Genomic DNA, 21,357 nt, shown 5'->3' with positions numbered 1-21,357 from the left:
TACTGCCACAGGTAAGCACTTCACAGCTCACCCACTTCTGTGTAATTTCTATTGCCTCGCTGCAGATAAAGAAGCTTCTATAGATGCCCAAGACAGGTGCACAATTGAGTCCCCGATGAAACTTTTTCTGCTTGGCTTTGTAAATAGATTTGACAACAGCTTCCAGGAAATTGCGCCTGATGTTTCAAGGCTAGACCTGGCTGTCAAGCATGCTGAGTCATAGTCACTGAAGCAGAGAGTTTCATGCTGCAAGGGAATTTTTCTAAGATTAGCCAGCCTCCTTGCTTTGGGATTAGGAAAGCAGCAGGGTTTCCTAGCAAATGATCCTGAATAGATAGGAAAGCTCTCCCCACTTTTTTTCTTTTATATTTTTTCAATATTTCCCCTTTTTAAGAGGTTGAATTATATGCTTGCTTTTTCTTCAAGGTCTTATTATTGTCTCACCAGTCAAATACAACTCTGAACTCAACTACCTGGGAACTAGAAGCTTATAGCTCAGATTATTTTTTCTAATAAATATAATCATAGAAGAAAGGAAGAGGTCTGACACAAATAGTTTAATTAAGCTTCTGTAGGATCAAAACAAACACATAGCTAAATGCTCTGAGACTAAGGTCACAAACTTCAATATTGCAAAAGTGAAATATTAGCCATAGAACTATATTATTATTTTCCCTTAATCCTTAGATGTTAAAAAATGACCAAGAGTCTACTAATCTGTTAGAAATAGTGGCCTACTTATGACAAATTCAAACACTGTTAGGGCCCATAAGTTCCAAGTTAATTGGAACCCACAAAACAAGGTGACCTGACTTTTAGTTTTAGAAGAGGCCATCTATCAAGAGTTGAACATAATACATCCATGTAGTTTAGGGTTCACAATCGAATCAAAATACATATTAAACAGAAAAATTAGTTATCCTTTCTTCAGAAGCAAGTATCCGAGCTAAAGTCACTACATTAACACTAGTCATACTTCAGAAACTCGGGGAACTCATGCAAGAAGTCTGCAGTCTTCACAAACTGATCTCAATGGGGAAAGGCCCAGAGAATTTGTGGCTTGGTGAAATCCACAGAGAACAGTAGAAATCAATAAAAATACTTAGGCCCTCAACTGCATTCCATTCATATATTTCTCAATATGTGATGCCAAGGTAATGTTTTAAGTTACATCTTAGAGAAAAATAGTGCCATTTGCAGCAAATGAATGGACCTAGCTAATGTCATACTGAGTGAATTCAGGACAGAGAAAGAGCTATATTATATGATATCCCTTATATGCAGGATCTAGGTGAGGATGGGATGACTTGAGAGACTAGCACTGAAACATGTATATTATCATATGTGAACTAGATCGCCAATCCAGGTTTGATGCATGAGACAGGGTGCTCAGGGCTGGTGGACTGGGATGACTCTGAGGGATGGGATGGGGAGGGAAGTGGGAGGGAGGGTCAGGATGGGGAACACATGTACATCCATGGTTGATTCATGCGAATGTATGGCAAGAACCACCACAATATTGTAAAATAATTAGCCTCCAATTAAAATTTTAAAAAAAGAAAGAAATGAGAATGGGCAGAAGGGATAGTTAGGGAGTTTGGGATCGACATGTACCCTGTTATGTTAAAAATGGAAATCCAACCAGGTCCTACTGTATAGCATGGGGAACTCTGCTCACTGTTATGTGCAGGCTGGATGGGAGAGGAGTTTGGGGGAGAATAGGTACAGGTATATGTATAGTTGAGTCCCTTTGCTGTCCATCTGAAATTATCACAACATTGTTAATTGGCTATACTCCAATATAAAATAAAAGATCTTTTTAAAATTAAATAAATTAAATCTTTTTTTGCTTTCTATTAATTATTGAATAGAAACAAAACTTGATTACATTCCTATAATATGACATTAAGAAAAGTCTACAAACTTGTCATTATTTTTTCAGTAATGTAAAAAGTTTTCCTAACAAAAGCATTACTGAATGAGTGTTGACATATATAGGGTAAAATTATTTCTACTACCTTTACTTCCAAGTTTTTCATCAAAATTCCATAATTCAACTCCATTTCAATTCTATAAAAACACTATGCTATTCATATAGAAGATGGTGAAAGGTTTTATGAATGCTATAAAATGATTTTTATATATTTATGCTGGCTCCTAAAAGACCTATAAAACATTTTCTTTTCCCAAATATAAAGTATCTGAGGCAGAGACTAAAGATAGATTGCATTTTAAAAATATGTATTACTTCTTCCTTCCTTCCCTGGTTCCTTTTTATCCATTTGAACAAGAAGGCATGTAGAGAACAGTAGAAAACTCTTTACTATTAAGGAGTAAATGAGTAACATTCAAAATCAGTGATAAAATAACAGTTGCCCTAAGAGACAGAGGTAAGGAAATGTTGGTGACTCAGCTCGACTATCCAGAAAGCATATTCCTGGGACCCGATGAAGAATTTAAGGAGTTTCAGGCAAGGTATCTGGATCCACCAAATCTTCCCCATCACTTACCTAAGCTAATAAAATCCCTTATGCTGGATCCTGAGACATTTTGAGGACATAGTCTTCTATTAAAGTGCACAAAGCTGAACAAGAGGGGGGAGGAGTAGATAAAGGTGCAGGTAGATGAGATAGAGAGGGCTCTGTGAGTGTGAAAGGGAAAGCAAGTGAGCAACAAAGCCATTCTCTGACGTCTAGAAGCGTCCCTGTGCATGCTGTGTACTGGGTGTGATATCTTGAATTATTAGACCTGATTTTTTTTACTCTTCCTCATATCCACCCTCTGTTCTACATGCCTTTGAAGTTCCTTCTACTAAAGGCAGAGTGTCCTTTCCTACCATTGATTAAGTCGTGACTATCCCAAAGAATACTAGCAGACAGGACTCAAATATATTTGCACATTCTATTGCCTTTCTGCAACAGCTGTGGGTAGAGCATAATCGAGCCAGCACACAGGTCCAGAAATGATTGAAGAGCCAGGTGAATTAGAGGTGGATTCAATCCATACTTTGGAGCCAAACCCGGACAAGCCAAATCCCTGCAGGCCTGCAAATGCACAAGCAAGATTTGAACAACTGTCCCTTTAAGCCATTGAGAATTGAAGTGCTTCGTTTTGCAGTCTCATTGTAGTAACAGACAACAGATACATTGACTGAGGTTCTGAGAAGAAGGAAACAAGACACAACCCTTGCTACCAAGGGATTTACAATGTAGTCGATGGTACACAGTAGTAAACAGAAAATAAACTCCTATCAAGATACTGCAAGACATCTAACTTGATCTTGGGCACTCAGGTGCCCTAGGTGGAGTGACATCTAAGCTTGGAACTGAAGGATGAATAAGAATGAGCAAACTAAGAGGGCTGGAGGAGAGTTGTGATTTGACAGAACACCACAAATCGAGAAAATGTGCAAAGATGTGCAAAGACCTGGGAATGTGAGAGAACACAAGATTAAGATTTTAAAGGAATTGCTAGCAATAGGAACATGGACTTTGAGGTATAGAACAACAGCCTCATGGTTCTAATCAAAGCCTGTACTGTGTAAGAAGGACAGCAAGAATGGGTGTGAGGTTTTTGTATAGTTACCAGGCTACTAAGTCACAAGACCAGAGTTTCACTTTATTCCTTTCCTAGCTCTTTTTCCTTGAATATGTCATATCTGAGACTCTCTTATTTGGTTGTGACTCAAAACTAATCATATCCACTTTGAAGTGTTGGGAATTGTTTTCATAAATTAGATCTCCTGAAGGAGGGCATGGCAACCCACTCCAGTATTCTTGTCTGGAGAATCCCATGGACAGAGGAGCCTGGAGGGCTATAGTCCATAGTGTTGCAAAGAGTCAGACATGACAGAAGCAACTTAGCAGATGCAACACATGTAAGTGCTATTTATGCCTGCTAATAACAATATCCGTCTGTCATGCTCTTTGTTGAGAAAGATAAAAATAATGACTAAAATGGTGTAAGGTGGCATATGAATTTCTATTTTTCAACTTTTAGTATTTTAAAAGTTATTTTAAGAGTGTCTATAGAGATATACAGGGTTTTAATTTTTTTAAGTTAGAGAATATCCTCAGTACTCATGTTATTCTCCCAACCAAAACATTTCTCTCTCCTCTCCAAACATAAATGCAATGCTGGATTCTGTGTTAATAATTGTCTCACTTTTCTTTATAATTCTATGCTTTGTGTATGCTTCCTTAAATGATCTACTGTTTAGCTTTGGATATTTTAGTTTCTTACTGCATTTATGCCTTATGACTTGCTTCCCCACTCAACATTAGGTTGTGAGAATCATCTGTGCTCATGTGTGTAGGGGATTCTGTAAAGTCTTCAGCACTTTTGTTATCACACCCTGGGAACCAGGAACATTCTTCACTGTTCTGCTGCACCTGTGCAAGGATGCCTCGGGACTGTCTTCCAAAGAGTGCAACTGCTGGGTCATGTGCATGAGTGCATGCTCAGTCCTTCAGTCACGTCCAACTCTTCACAACCCCATGGACTGTAGACCCCTCAACTCCTCTGCCCATGGGATTATCCTGGCAAGAATACTGGTAAATGTGTGTTAGTCACTCAGTCGTGTCTGACTCTTTATGACCCCATGGACTGTAGCCCGCCAGGCCCCTCTGTCCATGGAATTCTCCAGGCCAGAATACTGGAGTAAGTGGCCATTTCCTACTCCAGGGGATGTTCCTGACCCAGGGATCGAACTCAGGTCTCCTGCACTGGCAGGCAGATTCTTTACCACTGAGCCACCTGGGAAGCCTTAGACTATGTATATTTTCAAAACAAAGAGTGTTAAATTTTTTCAAGAAAGGTTACCACCAGCAGTGCCTATTAATTCACCCGGGTTCCTTCCTTGTTCGCATTTGCTATTGTGCATTTCAATTTTGCAAGTCATCTTAGACCCATCTTCTTTCTTTCTGCCCTTCCTTCTTTCCTCCGTTCTCCCCCATGTTCTCTCATGTACTTTCTTCTTTATCCTCCATCACTGACCAGGAGAAGACATAGTCATGGCTAAATTTTCTAGGGTGGAGAGTGGGGGCAGGGGCTGGGGAGCTTGAGATGCTTTGCAAGCTAAAACAGGCTTTGCTACTTCAAATTTGTGACAACACTGATGTCAGCTTGGCGATCCTTATGGTATTTTTCTCCAGACTGCTTTAGCATCATTGCTGGCAGAATGACATTTAAAAGGTGAACCCCTGAATCCAAGTTAATGGTCAATGTCAAATGCTCTAGAAGCAAAGCTGCTGTTTTGAAAATCTGCACCAGCTATGTTCTGCACCAGCTAGGTGCACAAATAGATGAAATCGTTCACTAAGGACTGCAATTGCTGACTCCACTGTTTCCATGGCAACGTATCCCAGGCAAGGCATTCCAAAGACTCTTTATTTAAGAAATATCAAATAGCCCCAGGGAGTCGCTAGTCATGTCAGACCACCATATCAATAGCAAAGATTATCCCTTGCCCAGCAGAAGGGGATAATCCTTTCCCAATTTCATGACTTTCTGACACTTCTTAGGAATAAAATCCCATCCCAAAGCATTTCTTTTCATTTTGCTTTCTTGGGGCTAATAGAATATTCAGGATACAAAGCAGAAGGAAATGGGGGTTGGAAAATGGATTCACTCTGCTTCCAGTGGTTCTATTTATGCAAGCTGTCTGGAAATATTCAACACAAGGGTTCAGGAGGCCTAGTTTTTAATCACTCCTGCTTACTGCTTGATATTAATGTTTCAGTGTTGGGTTTCTCTTTTTTAAAATGACAGAATTGAACTGGAATACTTCAAAGTAGCTTCAGTTTATCAACTGAAAAATATGTTGTGTTCTATCTGTCACTTAAGACTTCTATATAAACGTATTCCTCCCTCAGAAAATGATCAATAATAAGAGCAAGGCTGAAGTCCTAAGAATCTGGTCAGTATTGCACCATAATATTTTTGTGCATTGTATAATATTTTCATTTTGAAACAAGCAAAAATATATTTTTATTCTGTACAGACCTCTTTGTCAGGATTTAGAAGGATCAGCTTTTGTAATTCATCATGGTACAAAATGGCACTCTTTTCATGCTAACCACTACATATTCATCATTCCCTTCGACAAGTGTTAGAAAGGTAGAGTGCCCTGGCATATGTTCTAACTTTATGAGCAGTGAAAAAAAGAAAGTGCTAGTTGTTCAGTTGTGTCCGATTCATTGTGACCCCATGGACAGTAGCCTGCCAGGCTCCTCTGTCCATGGAATCCTCCAGGCAAGAATACTGGAGTGGGTAGTCATTCCCTTCTCCAGGGAATTTTCCTGACCCACGAATCGAACCCTGATCTCCTGCATTGCAGGTGGATTTTTACCCCCTGAGCCACCAGGGGAGACACCAGGGATGACATAAAATCCAAACTTCTGTGCTCACTCACATCACTGACTTCTGTTTAGGGCCTCACTAGCCATTGGAGGAGGTGTCGCCCAGCTAGGATAGGCCTCTAGGGGTGGACAACCTCATTTGCGCACCTGGATCAGTCCCTTCTTGGCTCTTTCATTGCAGGCACCTTCCATATCCTCTTGGATCTGTTTCCACATATATAAAATAGGAATAAAGGTGGTAAATCCACCATAGAGTTAGAAGAAATAAATAGGTCAATACTTTTAAGTACTTAACAGTTCCTGGCATATCATAAGCACTCAATAAATATTAGCTATTATTACTTTATCATTTCAGAAGCATTCCTTAGGGTACCATTCAGTGCACTCAAGTGCTCATTTAATTGATAGCCGTGTAGCTGCCCACATAATCATTTGCCTCCAAAGTAAGCAGTTCACTGGTTAATTGCCTAATGCACTTTAGCATAAAAATAACAAAAGTCAATCATGAAGCATTACTATTATCATTTTAGAAACTACTGGGGGAATCCAATGCATATAATGAATGCATAAATTTTATTAAATTCTTTGGAATTATTGGCAAGCTATTGTTGACATTTATGTTGCTTAACATTCAAGAAGCAGTAAAAATAAGACATTCTCATGCTTTCTTTAAAGAAGCTTATTTTTCAGCCAATGCAGAGCCAGTTTCTCTTTTATTTCACTGTCATTCAGACACAAGATTTTTTCCATTTCAGTTTGCAAGTGAATTTCTATTTTTATAGGAACTTCTGATCCCCTTATTTTCTTCCTCTTTTCTCTCCTTCATTTCCTCCTTCTGGTCCCTCTCTTCAAAAGTCTCTGTGTACTAAGACTAATTAAAATGGTTCAAAAATGACTTCAGCAATAAGTGCTAGGAACCCAAAGGAGAACTATATTCCATAAAACCATTAACCACAATAATATTTGTATTTAATCATTTTTATTATCTGTTTAATTTTAATACTTGATTATTTTATATAGATCAAAGGTGATATTTTGTTTAACAATAAATTTTCTGTGCAAAAGTATTTTTTAAGTTTTTGAAAGTGAATCATCAGTATCATCTTTTTTGGGATATATATATATATGTATAATGGATTGCTTTTAAAAGCATCCCATCTGTAGTTTTCCATCTCCAATAAGGGTGCACTCAGGCCAACTGCAGCAGGAATGCAGTGAGATATTTGGAAGGATTTCTATGTTGTTGTGGCTGGCAAACCCTGGGGTGCTTTACTAAGGCAGAAAGCTCTTTCTCTGAAGTTTTTAGGAACAGAATGAGTAACTTGTCTGGGAATAATGCCATCTTGAAATCTGAAGGACAGGCTGGAATTTCCAGATCATTTAATATAGTTCTACCTTATCACTTGCTTATCAAACTTTCAATGTATTCATTGATAGCCAGCCTCCTACAAAACACTGAAATAATCAACATGTGGCTTGCTTGCCTTTCTCTACAGTGCAATGTTACTCATAATGTTACCTGAATCCTTACCAGGCAACTGGTGATTTATCTCCCAAAGCCTATGAACCATACACCATGGGAAAAATTAAGTGAATTAGCATCATCCTACGTAGACTTCTTTAGTACATAAACACTTACATAGTTACACTGAATTCTCACAAAACAACTCTGAGGAAGACATTCTTCCCATTTTGCAATAGGGGGATAAACCAGCTTATTCAAGGCAAACCAGCTGACTCCAGATCTGTTCCTCCTGCCAAGAAACTAAGTTTTTCTATATTGTCCAATAACTCCCAAAATTAACTGCAAAGGATGGCCAACTGGGATTTACAAAGATCACTGCAAAACAGGTAGGGAAACTGTTTTAGCACTAGGGGAGAGGCAGAACTTTCCCCAGCACTCCTCACAATGTGGTGAACAGCCAGCTTCAGAGTCTGATTGTGTCTAAGCCCAGGATTTCAGATTTCTCTGAAGCAGAGTAGTCTCCCCTAACCCATGGGGTATACTTTCCAAGACCCCCAGTGGATGCCTGAAACTGCAGAATGTACAGAACCCTATATATACAGTTGACACTTGAATTCAGAGATCTGGGGCACCAACCCCTGTAGCTGGCAGGCTCCTCTGTCCATGGGATTCTCCAGGCAAGAATACTGGAGTGGGTTGACAATTCCTCCTCCAGGGGATCGTCCTGACCCAGGTTTTGGACCCAAGTTTCCTGCATTTCCTTCATTGACATGTGGATTCTTTACCGCTGAGACATCGGGGAAACCCATTACCATCTACTACTGCAGTATACATTTACTGGGGAAAAAAAAATATGTATAGCTGGATGTGTACAATTCACACCCATGTTATTCAAGGGTCAACTATACCATGCTTTTTACTATACATATATACCTTTATATTTTAATTTAAAAATTAGGCACAGTAAGAGATTGACAATGATCATAAAAAATAGAATAATTATAGCAATATATTGTAGTAAAAGTTATGTGAATGTGGTCTCTCTTTCTCAAAGTATCTTATTGTACAAGTTTGACAACTTTTCCATCTTAACAATGCACTCATTTTGCATTGCTGCTGTATTTTTGCAGCTTGAGATGCAACAGCAAAACTAGTAAAATTTTCTTTCTTCCTTCTTCACAGTTTTACAACTGGAAGATTCATTCTTACTGTAGGTCTTAGCAATCTCAGCATCCATTTTTTTCTCTCCTTATTAAGTCAGAAACTTTTACCTTTTCACTTAAAGGAAGCACTTTACAACTCCTCTTGGGCATGTCTGAATTGCCAGAATCACTACTGCTGTGCATTGGGTCCATTCAGTTCAGTGCAGTTCATTTCAGTCGCTCAGTCGTGTCCGACTCTTTGGGACCCCACGAATTGCAGCACGCCAGGCCTCCCTGTCCATCACAAACTCCCGGAGTTTACTCAGACTCATGCCCATTGAGTCGGTGATGCCATCCAGCCATCTCATCCTCTGTCATCCCGTTCTCCACCTGCCCCCAATCCCTCCCAGCATCAGGGTCTTTTCCAATGAGTCAACTCTTTGCATCAGGTGGCCAAAGTATTGGAGTTTCAGCTTCAGCATCAGTCCTTCCAATGAACACCCAGGACTGATCTCCTTTAGGATGGACTGGTTAGATCTCCTTGCAGTCCAAGGGACTCTCATGAGTCTTCTCCAGCACCACAGTTCAAAAGCATCAATTTTTCGGCGCTCAGCTTTCTTCACAGTCCAACTCTCACATCCATACATGACCACTGGAAAAACCATAGCCTTGACCAGACAGATCTTTGTTGGCAAAGTAATGTCTCTGCTTTTTAATATGCTATCTAGGTTGGTCATAACTTTCCTTCCACGGAGTAAGCGTCTTTTAATTTCATGGCTACAGTCACCATCTGCAGTGATTTTGGAGCCCAAAAAAATAAAGTCTGACACTGTTTCTACTGTCTCCCCATCTATTTCCCATGAGGTGATGGGACCAGATGCCATGATCTTAGTTTTCTGAATGTTGAGATTTAAGTCAATGTTTTCACTCTCCTCTTTCACTTTCATCAAGAGGCTTTTTAGTTCCTCTTCACTTTCTGCCATAAGGGTGGTGTCATCTGCATATCTGAGGTTATTGGTATTTCTCCTGGCAATCTTGATTCCAGCTTTAGCTTCCCCCAGCCCAGCGATTCTCATGATGTACTCTGCATATAAGTTAAATAAGTAGGGTGACAATATACAGCCTTGATGTACTCCTTTTCCTATTTGGAACCAGTCTGTTGTTCCATGTCCAGTTCTAACTGCTGCTTCCTGACCTGCATACAGGTTTCTGAAGAGGCATGTCAGGTGGTCTGGTATTCCCATCTCCTTCAGAATTTTCCACAGTTTATAGTGATCCACACAGTCAAAGGCTTCGGCATAGTCAATAAAGAAGAAATAGATGTTTTTCTGGAACTCTCTTGCTTTCTTGATGATCCAGCGGATGTTGGCAATTTGATCTCTGGTCTAAAACCAGCTTGAACATCTGGAAGTTCTCAGTTCACGTATTGCTGAAGCCTGATTGGAGAATTTTGAGCATTACTTTACTAGTGTGTGAGATGAGTGCAATTGTGCGGTAGTTTGAGCATTCTTTGGGATTGTCTTTGTTAGGGACTAGGATGAAAACGGACCTTTTCCAGTCCTGTGGCCACGGCTGAGTTTTCCAAATTTGCTGGCATATTGAGTGCAGCACTTTCACAGCATCATCTTTCAGGATTTGAAATAGCTCAACTGGGATTCCATCACATCCACTAGCTTTGTTTGTAGTGATGCTTTCTAAGGCCCACTTGACTTCACATTCCAGGACGTCTGGCTCTAGGTGAGTGATCACACCATTGTGATTATCTGGGTTGTGAAGATCTTTTTTGTACAGTTCCTCTGTGTATTCTTGCCACCTCTTCTTAATATCTCTGCTTCTGTTAGGTACATACCATCTATTTCTGTCCTTTATTGAGCCCATCTTTGTATGAAATATTCCCTTGGTATCTCTGATTTTCTTGAAGAGATCTCTATTTCCCATTCTATTGTTTTTCTCTATTTCTTTGCTTTGATCACTGAGGAAGGCTTTCTTATCTCTCCTGGCTATTCTTTGGAACTCTGCATTCAAATGGGATGCAGAGTTTTTCTTTTCTTTCCTTTTCTCCTTTGCTTTTAGCTTCTCTTCATTTCACAGCTATTTGTAAGGCCTCCTCAGACAACCATTTTGCCTTTTTGCATTTCTTTTCCATGAGGATGGTCTTGATCCCTGTCTCCTGTACAATGTCATGAACCTCCGCCCACAGTTCATCAGGCTTTCTATCAGATCTAGTCCCTTAAATCTATTTCTCACTTCCACTGTATATTCATAAGGGATTTGATTTAGGTCATACCTGAATGGTCTAGTGGTTGTCCCTACTCTCTTCAGTTTAAGTCTGAATTTGGCAATAAGGAGTTCATGATCTGAGCCACAGTCAGCTCCCAGTCTTGTTTTTGCTGACTGTATAGAGCTTCTCCATCTTTGGCTGCAAAGAATATAATCAATCTGATTTCGGTGTTGACCATCTGGTGTAGGTAAAATAAACATTAACTGAACACAAATACGACAGCAGACAGATGAGAGGTCTGCTAAGTGACTAATGGTGGGCTACCTTGGAAATCAGTCCTGAATATTCATTGGAAGGGCTGATGTTGAAGCTGAAACTCCAATACTTTGGCCACTTGATGTGAAGAGCTGACTCATTTGAAAAGACCCTGATTTGGGGAAAGATTGAAGGCGGGAGGAGAAGGGGATGACAGAGGATGAGATGGTTGGATGGCATCACCGATTCAATAGGCATGAGTTTGAGTAAACTCTGGGGGCTGTTGATGGACAGGGAGGCCTGGCATGCTGCAGTCCATGGGGTCACAAAGAGCTGGACACAACTGAGCGACTGAACTGACTGACTGACTTTGGACCAAGAGATGATTCACATCCTGTACCGACACTTTCATCAAGCTACCCACAATGTTGCACAATTTAAGAATTATGAATTGTATATAATGAATTTTCCATTTAATGTTTTCAGATTATGGTTGACCATGAGTAACTGAAATCATGGAAAGCAAAACCATGGGTAAGGGAGGACTACTGCAATGGTATTCGTTCTTAGGCGTTTCACTTGCAAGGCAGTCAGAATCTTATAGATAAACAGTGACTATTCTTACATTAGTAAGTTACTCTCCCTCCACTCCATCATTTTGCTCATGACCAGAATAGATCATTCCTTAAGTCTCATCACTCATTTTCTCCATATATTATTATGCAAGTACTTAATATCTGTGGCAGAACAAGAAGCAAAGTACTCTTCTACTTAGACCTCATAATTACTTTGAAATTTCTGCCTCAGCATCTTTACTAGCACTTGTAAAGAAATGTAAATACATTAATGTTACAAAATGACTGGAGTTTGAATCATACATGTATGTTTGCCTGATGATTCAAAAACTATTAATCTGGAATGAAACACCTTATCAATATGTTTCAATATGTACTTGGACAAATTCACTGTTAAAAATTAGATTAGCATTTGTTAAAGAAACATTTTTGCTTAGAATTTAAAATAATACATACATTAAGTTACATTTAACATAGTTCAAATATGTAGTCAGTGTTTATTAAATAATTTGTTATTATTTATTTATTTAATATCATTACTACATGATGTCATGTATTCTGTTTTGCTGACACTCTGACATACAGTAATGGTAAAATAAAAGTTATTGTTTTTGTAAGTCTAGAGAACATAATCCTATATACTCTTTTATTTTGTTAACTTTTACTTTTTCTTCTCATGGTAATTTGATCCATTGCTATTTTTTAAAAGACTTTGCAATAGTAAAACAACTGAAGCTAAAATATATACAGGCTATATTGCAGTATTGTTAAGATGTGCTTATTATCCATTTCACTCTCAGATCTTATTTATTTCAACTCTTTTGTAGACTCTTCAAATTAATCTTAGTTTTCTTTAACATTAAAAAAGTTATTTAATATTTCCAAAAGAACATGGAGATTAATAGATTGACTGCAATCTTTTGCTTAATCTATTCAAGAATCACCCAACAAAAATGATTTTTAAAAAATAATTCTGATTATAATTGCGTATGTGTGTCACCACACATTTGTCACCACAATTAGGTTATGTTCTATTGGAGGAGCAAAGATTTTATTTTAGTAATTTGTACATTCATTTATTCATTTAACACTTATACATTATAAACATCAGGAGCTGGCCTCCAGCCACACTGGAATCCACGCATTTGTCTCCGTTTTCTCCAGTATCACAAGGGACCTATTCGTCATCATCTCTTGCGTGAACTCTCACGACAGCCTAAGTTTTCCTCCCACCTACAAGAGAGCTGTGGGTTAATTTAAGACTGTCTTCAGCAGGAGATATGTTAATAGGATGCTGATTCATTAATTTCCCCACCCATCGTTCGTGGAAAAGATCAGTTTGTTAATTTTTCTGGATATAGATTTTAGAGTATATACAGATATTTATACATGGAAAGAGAGAGAAGGGAGAGCGACAGACAGAAACACTAGGGGACAAGAACTAAGGGAAAGAAGGACCCCTAAAGTTATTTGAATGACTAAAACATTTAACCACACTGAAGGAAGAGTTATAATACAAATCTAGCTTATTTCTATTCACTTATAAGAAAAGATCTCAGTTAAACAGTACATATTTGTTTAGTCATGTCCGACTCTTTGCGACCCCATGGACTATATAATAGTTCATGGAATTCTTCAGGCCAGAATACTGGAGTGGGTAGCCATGCCCTTCTCCAGGGGATCTTCCCAACCCAGGGATTAAACCCAGGTCTCCCACGTTGCAAGCAGATTCTTTACCAGCTGAGCCACCAGGGAAGCCCAATAAAAATATCACTGACCCTTAAAAATTGGTCAGAGTGTACCTATAAAATGTACTTGAAGGATAATTAGAGAGAATTTTGTAAAGAAAGAGTGGTGATTGAATCCAATTATGGTCAAGAGAAAATAACACTGGAGGATGCATTTTACTTTGTTTGCTTTAAAGCAGAAAGTGTACTTGATGTACCTCCAAAGAGGTGTCTAATTGGTTGTTAGGAAATGGGGGACATAGTCAATAAGAGTGATAAATATTTATAGTATTGAACAGAAATGGAGTGGAAAACTACATTCATGGCACTGAGCCCTTTGACCACATTACAAAGAATATCTGTTTTGAAAAGAATTTTAAAACATCATGACTTTAAAGAAAAATCATTAGGAGAAGTATTTTACATTTAGTAGGTAGCCTTTTCCTTCTCCAGGGGATCTTCCCAACCCAGGGATCAAACCCAGGTCTCCTGCATTGCAGGCGGATTCTTTACCAGCTGAGCCACAAGGGAAGTTTTTTACATATCAATTTCTATTAACTAATATCTTTTTGTACTTTCTCGTATTTTTATTTCAGCATGCATTATTTTATTATACAGTAATTTATATAATATGTGGGAACAGAAAATATAAATAATTAAAAATAAATACCCATTTTATTGCTTTTTATTGCATGTAATTAATCTTATATATCATGAATATTTTCCTCTCCATTACAAATTCAAGACAGACTATGGGCCAAGACCCTGAACTCTGAAGTCAGAAATTCTGGAATTAAATTCTGCTACTTACTATTTGTGTGCTTTTGCTTACTCAACTCCTCAAAGATTTAATTGCCTTATACAAATAATGGGATGATAAAAGTAATATCTCTCTCATAGCACTGATGTACAAAGTAATGAGATTACATGTAAAGAACTTAGCATAGTGCCTAGCACATACTAATGCTTATCAAATTATTTTTATCATTTTAATGACTGCATATTTATCTCATTATAATACTATACTCAAATTTATTTTACCAATTCACCTCCAACACTGCTTCCAAAGTTTGTCATTATTACCAAAGCTACAATCAACAATCTTATCACAAAATAGAATTTTTATTTTTTATGTACTCCTGGTGTAGGTGGAATTGCTGGTCAAAAGGCATACCCAGTTGGAGAGCTTTTTAGTCACTTATATTTGGGACAAAGAAGATACCTCAGTTGTAGAAATATATTAATACATGCATGATAAAACTTTAACTACACACTGAAGATAGGAATAAGGGAAAAAAAAATAGATTCATGACCTTATGCCCTTAGCTGAGCTAAGTTCAATCAAAAGAAACAATGTAGACTGCATGTAGGTGACTGGGATAAAATTTACAAAAGCCATCCATAATAGGTGAAAGGCTAAGCATTTCAGAACATTCCAGCCTTGGGATAGCAGCCTGAAATAATTAATCCTGGCACCAGTTCTTTCAGGAGAACATTGACAGGCATTATCCTATGAAGAGAGAAGAAAATCAAAATATAAAACATGTCAGTACCAAAGGAATGCTGAAATCCTGTTAAGTCTACACACAGAGCACAAATATTTTCATTTGTAAATGGAAGAAAAAATAACACAGATTAGGATACGTTCATTTAGAGGGCTGATAAATTCAAAACAATGGATCAATCAGCTTTTGAAAAAAATAATATAAATCCAAAATAAAATGAAATCTAATAGGATTTCAGCTATGTGTAACTCAGCAAGAGAAGAGATGGGCTGGAGGCTTAGTGAAGAACTGTGGAAAGTCAGTAGCCAGGCAAGAGTCATGGGATTGGGCATATGTCCTCTCTATTTACACACACTCCTCCATGTTACAATGTGTCTACTCCACAACTGTGAAGTAATGTTGCCATGGGAAACTCCAAGGCCTCTTGAAGTTAAGAATTACAACTATAGAAAACTCTTATTTAAAGAAAGCAGAACAGTACATGAAATCACCTATGCAAAGCTTGCAACATAATGCATGATTGATTCCCTTTGTTCTAGATTTGTATGGAAGTTTCAAAATTTTCAACACAAGAGAAACTAAAAACAAACTAATGAAAACAACTACAACAAAAGATGTATTTCTATATTCTTAATTTCAGATACTGGATATGTTTCTCTCTCTAGATATTGAAATATTAACACTTAGTAAAACTAGTTTCTAGAGCTATAGAAACAGTAATGAAAAACAAAAATTTTAGGGTTCACTGAACCAGTGCATGGGGGGTAAGAAAATACGTAAAAATACTACCTAGGTTTTTGTCTCTAAGATGGAATTAGAAAATCAATTGTAAGTGGATGTAGGCTAAACATTCTCAAAATAGAGGCCTCAAATAATCCCATGAAGGTAGGAGGCCTTATTCATGAATAGTTACTTCCTATTAAGCTCTTAGCTACTTGCTGTATATAAAATTTCAATAAATCCTTCCAACAATTTGATGAGAATACTACTTACCTACTTTAGATAAGAGAGTTTGTGTATCTTGTCCAACATTACACACCTGTTAAAAGGCAGAACCCAGATTCAAACTTAGCAATTTTTCTGTGATTTCAAAGCCTATTACTAAAACATGAAATTAAAAAACACTTGCTCCTTGGAATACAAGCTATAACAAACCTAGACAACATATTAAAAAGCAGAGACATCACTTTGCCAACAAAGATGCATATAGTTAAAACTATGGTTTTTCCAGTAGTCATGTACGGATGTAAGAGTTAGACCATAAAGAAGGCTGAGTGCTGAAGAATTGATGTTTTCAAATTGTGCTGGAGAAGACTCTTGAGAGTCCCTTGGAGGGCAAGGGGATCAAACCAGTCAATCCTAAAGGAAATTAACCCTGAGTATTCATTGGAAGGACTGATGCTGAAGCTCCAATACTTTGGCCACCTGATGCGAAGTGCTGACTCATTGGAAAAGATCCTGATGCTGGGAAAGATGGAAGGCAAGTGGAGAAGAGGGCGACAGAGGATGAGATGGTTGGATGGCATCACTGACTCCAAATACATGAGTTTTAGCAAATTCTGGGAGATAGTGAGGGACAGGAACGCCTGGTATGCTGCAGTTCATGGGATTGCAAAGATTGGACATGAGTTAGCGACTGAACAACAACTGAAAACACTCTACTATCTAACTTTTGGTTAGAGACAGGAGCTCATTTCCAAGGTGGAGCAGACTTATAAATGGCTGCCTGTTTAAATGTCAGATTTGTATCTGGGATCAAAATATATTATATATAATCTTGATACAGGAATATCAGGCATCACTCTCATTTAGCAAACTTCCAGTTCAACTGTAAATTGTAAAGCTTAATAACTCAGCCAATAAATTGTAGGAGAGATTTACCTACCTATAGCTCAAATGGAACTGATCTCTGTTTCATTTTAAAAATTAATTAATTAATGCCATTAAAAGACTGAGATATAGAATAGGCATGAGAACATGGATGATTAAAATGGAGGATATAAAATCAATGATAAGGACTAGGTGAAGACATTTCAAGGATTAATGATTAGAAAGAAAAAGTGAAATGTGATGAGTGGGAGTAAAAATAGGATACTGAGAAATGTTAAGACCGTGTGGTTGCCAAGGAAACACCAAATCGTGCTGTGGATGACCTACCTAAGAGAAATATTCATCACAGAGAAAATAAATGATTTTGAGAGAGATATAAAGACAATCATATTCTAAAGCAGCATATGGGGAAATAAGACATACTAGAACATTTGGTTTTTGAATGCCTGGTAACAAAGAAATGTTTGGGAAAAAATAGCAATAGATTTAAGAATGCCAAGGTTGGAGAATTGTCTGTATAAAGGAAGAAATACCAGAGAGCAATAAATGCATTTTCAGTAAAGGGCACTGGAGGATAATTATCTAACAGAGAATACACAGCGACTTTGCTGGTGTCACTGAGCATCAATAATCAGAAAAACAACCTTTGTGCTAACTCGCCCATAACAGAATTACTTGAAGTCCTGAATAATTTTCTGATTTGCAATACTAGATTTGTAGAATTAATTTATTCATACCTATCATTTAATACATTCTGCATTGTCAGCCACCAGGTGACTGCTGATACTGTATTTATAAAACATGCAATCACTAACATTACTGTCACTATAGATAGGAGAAGATATGAGCAAAGCACAGTACAAAGAAATGCATTTTTCTATTAAAAACCGAGCTATTTGGTTTATCTCTACCTATTACATGGCACCAAGCCCAATGCCTTCTATATACTACTTGATTATGAATTCCACTGAACAAAGCATTCATACTAACTACTCACAATGATAAAGTGGGAGTACTTTTAGAATAAGAAATCGGGGGAACAGTTAGAATTTTATATATGTGTGTATATATATATATATATATATATATGTAAGCTATTTAACATTGTTTATATTTTCTCAGATTTTTATAACTTTGGTTGATAAAACTTAATTTTTAACGGAGCACATTTTTTTTTTAATGGTGAAACTACTTGAGAATATCATTAATGGTATCATCTACACACAACTAATTTCTCACTAACTCCTGTCAACATAAGAAAGAACTGCTCTTTGATTTACTTGACTCTCTTACTCGGTAAATGTAGAAGGTGTACATGCTTACACACTGGGTTGGCCAAAATGTTTGTCTGCATTTTTCTGTAAGGCCTTACAGAGTGTGTGCTCCAATAGAGCATCCGGTACTTCTCAGAAAGAATTGTAAAAAAAAAAAAAAAATACAAAAAACAAAAAAACCCAACAGATTTTAAAGAAATACATGGAAATTCAATTGATCCAAAAAAAAAGAGAGAGAGAGAGAGAGAAATTTATACTTAGTAAAGATACCACTGTGCTTAAAGGGAAAGAAATTTATTGCATATAATATCCAATTTATTCTTGACAATTGCAAACGTTCACATTTCTTTCCCACATACCATTTTCAGATTTTCCTCACTGGTGGAATCAATCAGCTTCATCTCAAAAAGCACATTTCAAAGAAACTGAGCATTAAAATGCATCACTCACCTATTTCATTAGCTCAGTTTGGAGCAATATCAGTAATACTATTCTGAATTTTTATAAAAACTTTTCTTTAAGGATAAAGTTTAAGGAACTGTTTAATAAATAGTGATATAAACCATATAAGTTTTAAAATGCAGCTTGGTCAAGATTTCAAACGTAGGCCTGGATTTTAGTTTAATCTAAATAATAAAAACTACTCCATGGTAAAATATGAATATATTCTATTTGATTTAAAATAAAAATGAATTCCTTGAGATAAGTTGCCAGGTGTTCTGGATTCTTCATATGAAAAGAGCTAAAATAAAACAAACGACATTCAAATACTTTGATTCACTATTCATGAGACTAGTCTTGTGTTATACCTTATGCTTTAATTTGAGGAATATCTTTAAATGTGCAATATATTTTAGGTGATAGCTTAGTTAACTATTTGTTCTTTTCTCTTTCCCCTACTAATTTCACAATACAATGGCAATAGACTGATGGGGGCACTGCATGTGACTAGGCAGCTTCTGGTACCCGTCAATTCATGTCAAACTACATTTATCTCTGCATTTTCAATCCTATTAATTAAAAATACAAAGACTTATTCAAAGTGTCACAACAGTCACTGCAAAATTACTTGGCCTCTAGACATATGAAGACCTTGTCTTGTGACCTTGTCGAGTACAATAATTTTTGAAAAATGACACTCTAATTGGAAATGCTTTCCTTAATTATATTGGCTACTTTCAGTATGAGGTCATCATTTAAACATGTGTTGGTGTTTTGAGTGAGGAGTGTGTGTATATGGTTAGGTGGACTTGCAAGGATGAGAACCTTAGAAGCCAGGGTGAAAGTGCAAGTGTTAGTCACTCAATTGTGTCTGACCCTTTGTGATCCCATGAACTGTAGCCCATCAGGCTCCTTTGTGCATGGAATTCTCCAAGCAGGAATACTGGAGTGAGTTGCCACTTCCTTCTCCAGGGGATCTTCCTGACCCAGGGATCTAACCAGGGTCTTCTGTACTGCAGGCAAATTCTTTACTATCAGAGCCACCAGGGAAGCCTGAGAAGCCAGGAAGACAGTATAAATGATCTATAATGTGTCAGAAAAACAGTATTTTTATTTATCATTTCTTGTACTCTCAAGTACTGTCCATAGTACTTTTGTATAAGCAAAATAGGCATAAAATACGGATAGGCAGTGCTGGAGTCTTTTTTCTGAAGAATTGGAGGCTGGTTGAAATATCACATTGTCCAAGGTCTGAGCATACTCAATAGCAATCATCATAACCGAGGCCCGCTTAAAGTACAGCATCAAAGTACTGTTGTTTGTTGATGGAAAAATACAAAGCCTCTGAATTATCCCCATTGGCCTTGGGGTAAACCGACTCATGTGTCAGAAGCAGTTCAACTCTGTGCCTTTTTTAGCACAACTGTACTCAGATTATGACTTCCTTTCCGAAGGTAAGAACAGCTCCGAGGTACTGCTGATCAGTTTTATTAGTTGGTTTCTAAGCACCTGACAAGACACGGAAGGGCCACCTGGCTTCTCTTGGCAGCTAGAGTATATGGTATCTTGTGCTATAATATTCATCATATACATCCTTATAGCGTTGTCACCTCACAAGAATAAATATTGTCATTTTATGTTGACTAGGACATTGCCCTGCAAAGCTGGAGGTGTAGCCAAAATATCTTTGATCAGTGAGAGAGTATCATTCAGGTAGAATAGGAAAAAAGTGCTATTTTGCACAAGACAATTATACTCTGTAGCAATGTGTATTATCAAATGGCCTCTTTTGAAATGCTGAGTTGTACAGAGCATTGAGAAGAACTAAATCATAATGACTCATCTTTGGAGAACAACTTGCTTACATATTAGAATTTAATCAATTTGGATATAATAAATTTGCACAGCATTTATTTCAGCCTCATTCTATGGTCATACACTGCAGATGCTAGAATGCCAAAACCTATACATGCCCCCATCCTCTTGCAGATAGGGTTCTGGAAATCATGTTTACTACTTTCTGCCATTTATAAAGAAATGTGTGAAAGTAGCTCCAAATGAATATTGATGATAGAAACCAACAACAATAATAAGGTGTTTTAGAGTTTAAAATTTTCAGAGAAATAAAATATATGACAATTGTACATGAGTCAGGAGGGGATATAAGTGAAATTAATGTGGTTTAAGTTTCTTGCATTTCTAGGAAGTGGTAAGAGGATGTATGCAGGTTGTAATCACTAGCATAATCATAAACAGGCCAATAAAAGAATGTACAACTAGCTATCTAATGGAGATAATTTGAAATTAAAAAATAGTTGATTAATCCAGATAAAGGAGAGAAAGAAAAGAACCATAAAGCACTTGGACAAATATAAAACAATAAGATGGTAGATTAAAACCTCAAGGTAAATGAATTACAGTAAATGGAAACAGACAAAACAGATCAAAATTGCCAGACTGGAAAAAGAACAAAACTCAATTCAATGTTGCATAAATTGCTTATGACTTAAAAGAAAATAAAAGGGACCAAAAGCAAAGATAAAGGAAAATGGATACATCATGT

General features: G+C 37.3%; 1 long non-coding RNA gene across 2 annotated transcripts in view; it reads right to left on the bottom strand.

Moving 5' to 3' along the window:
- Nucleotides 1–13,047: 13,047 nt before the first annotated feature.
- Nucleotides 13,048–21,357, bottom strand: part of LOC122426199 — a 17,284-nt gene continuing 8,974 nt past the window's right edge. The window contains exons 2-4 of one of the 2 annotated variants that reach the window (XR_006265128.1): nucleotides 16,243–16,288; nucleotides 15,058–15,254; nucleotides 13,048–13,250 (exon numbers count right to left, since the gene is read on the bottom strand). This is a non-coding gene — a long non-coding RNA (uncharacterized LOC122426199). Of the gene's footprint in view, nucleotides 13,251–14,413; nucleotides 15,255–16,242; nucleotides 16,289–21,357 lie in introns of those variants that run through there. The other variant, XR_006265127.1, reaches the window with a different exon arrangement.

The sequence above is a fragment of the Cervus canadensis genome, chromosome 24 (assembly GCF_019320065.1).
Source record: "Cervus canadensis isolate Bull #8, Minnesota chromosome 24, ASM1932006v1, whole genome shotgun sequence".
Taxonomy (NCBI): Eukaryota; Metazoa; Chordata; class Mammalia; order Artiodactyla; family Cervidae; genus Cervus; species Cervus canadensis.
This window is presented reverse-complemented; position numbering and strand designations above follow the sequence as displayed.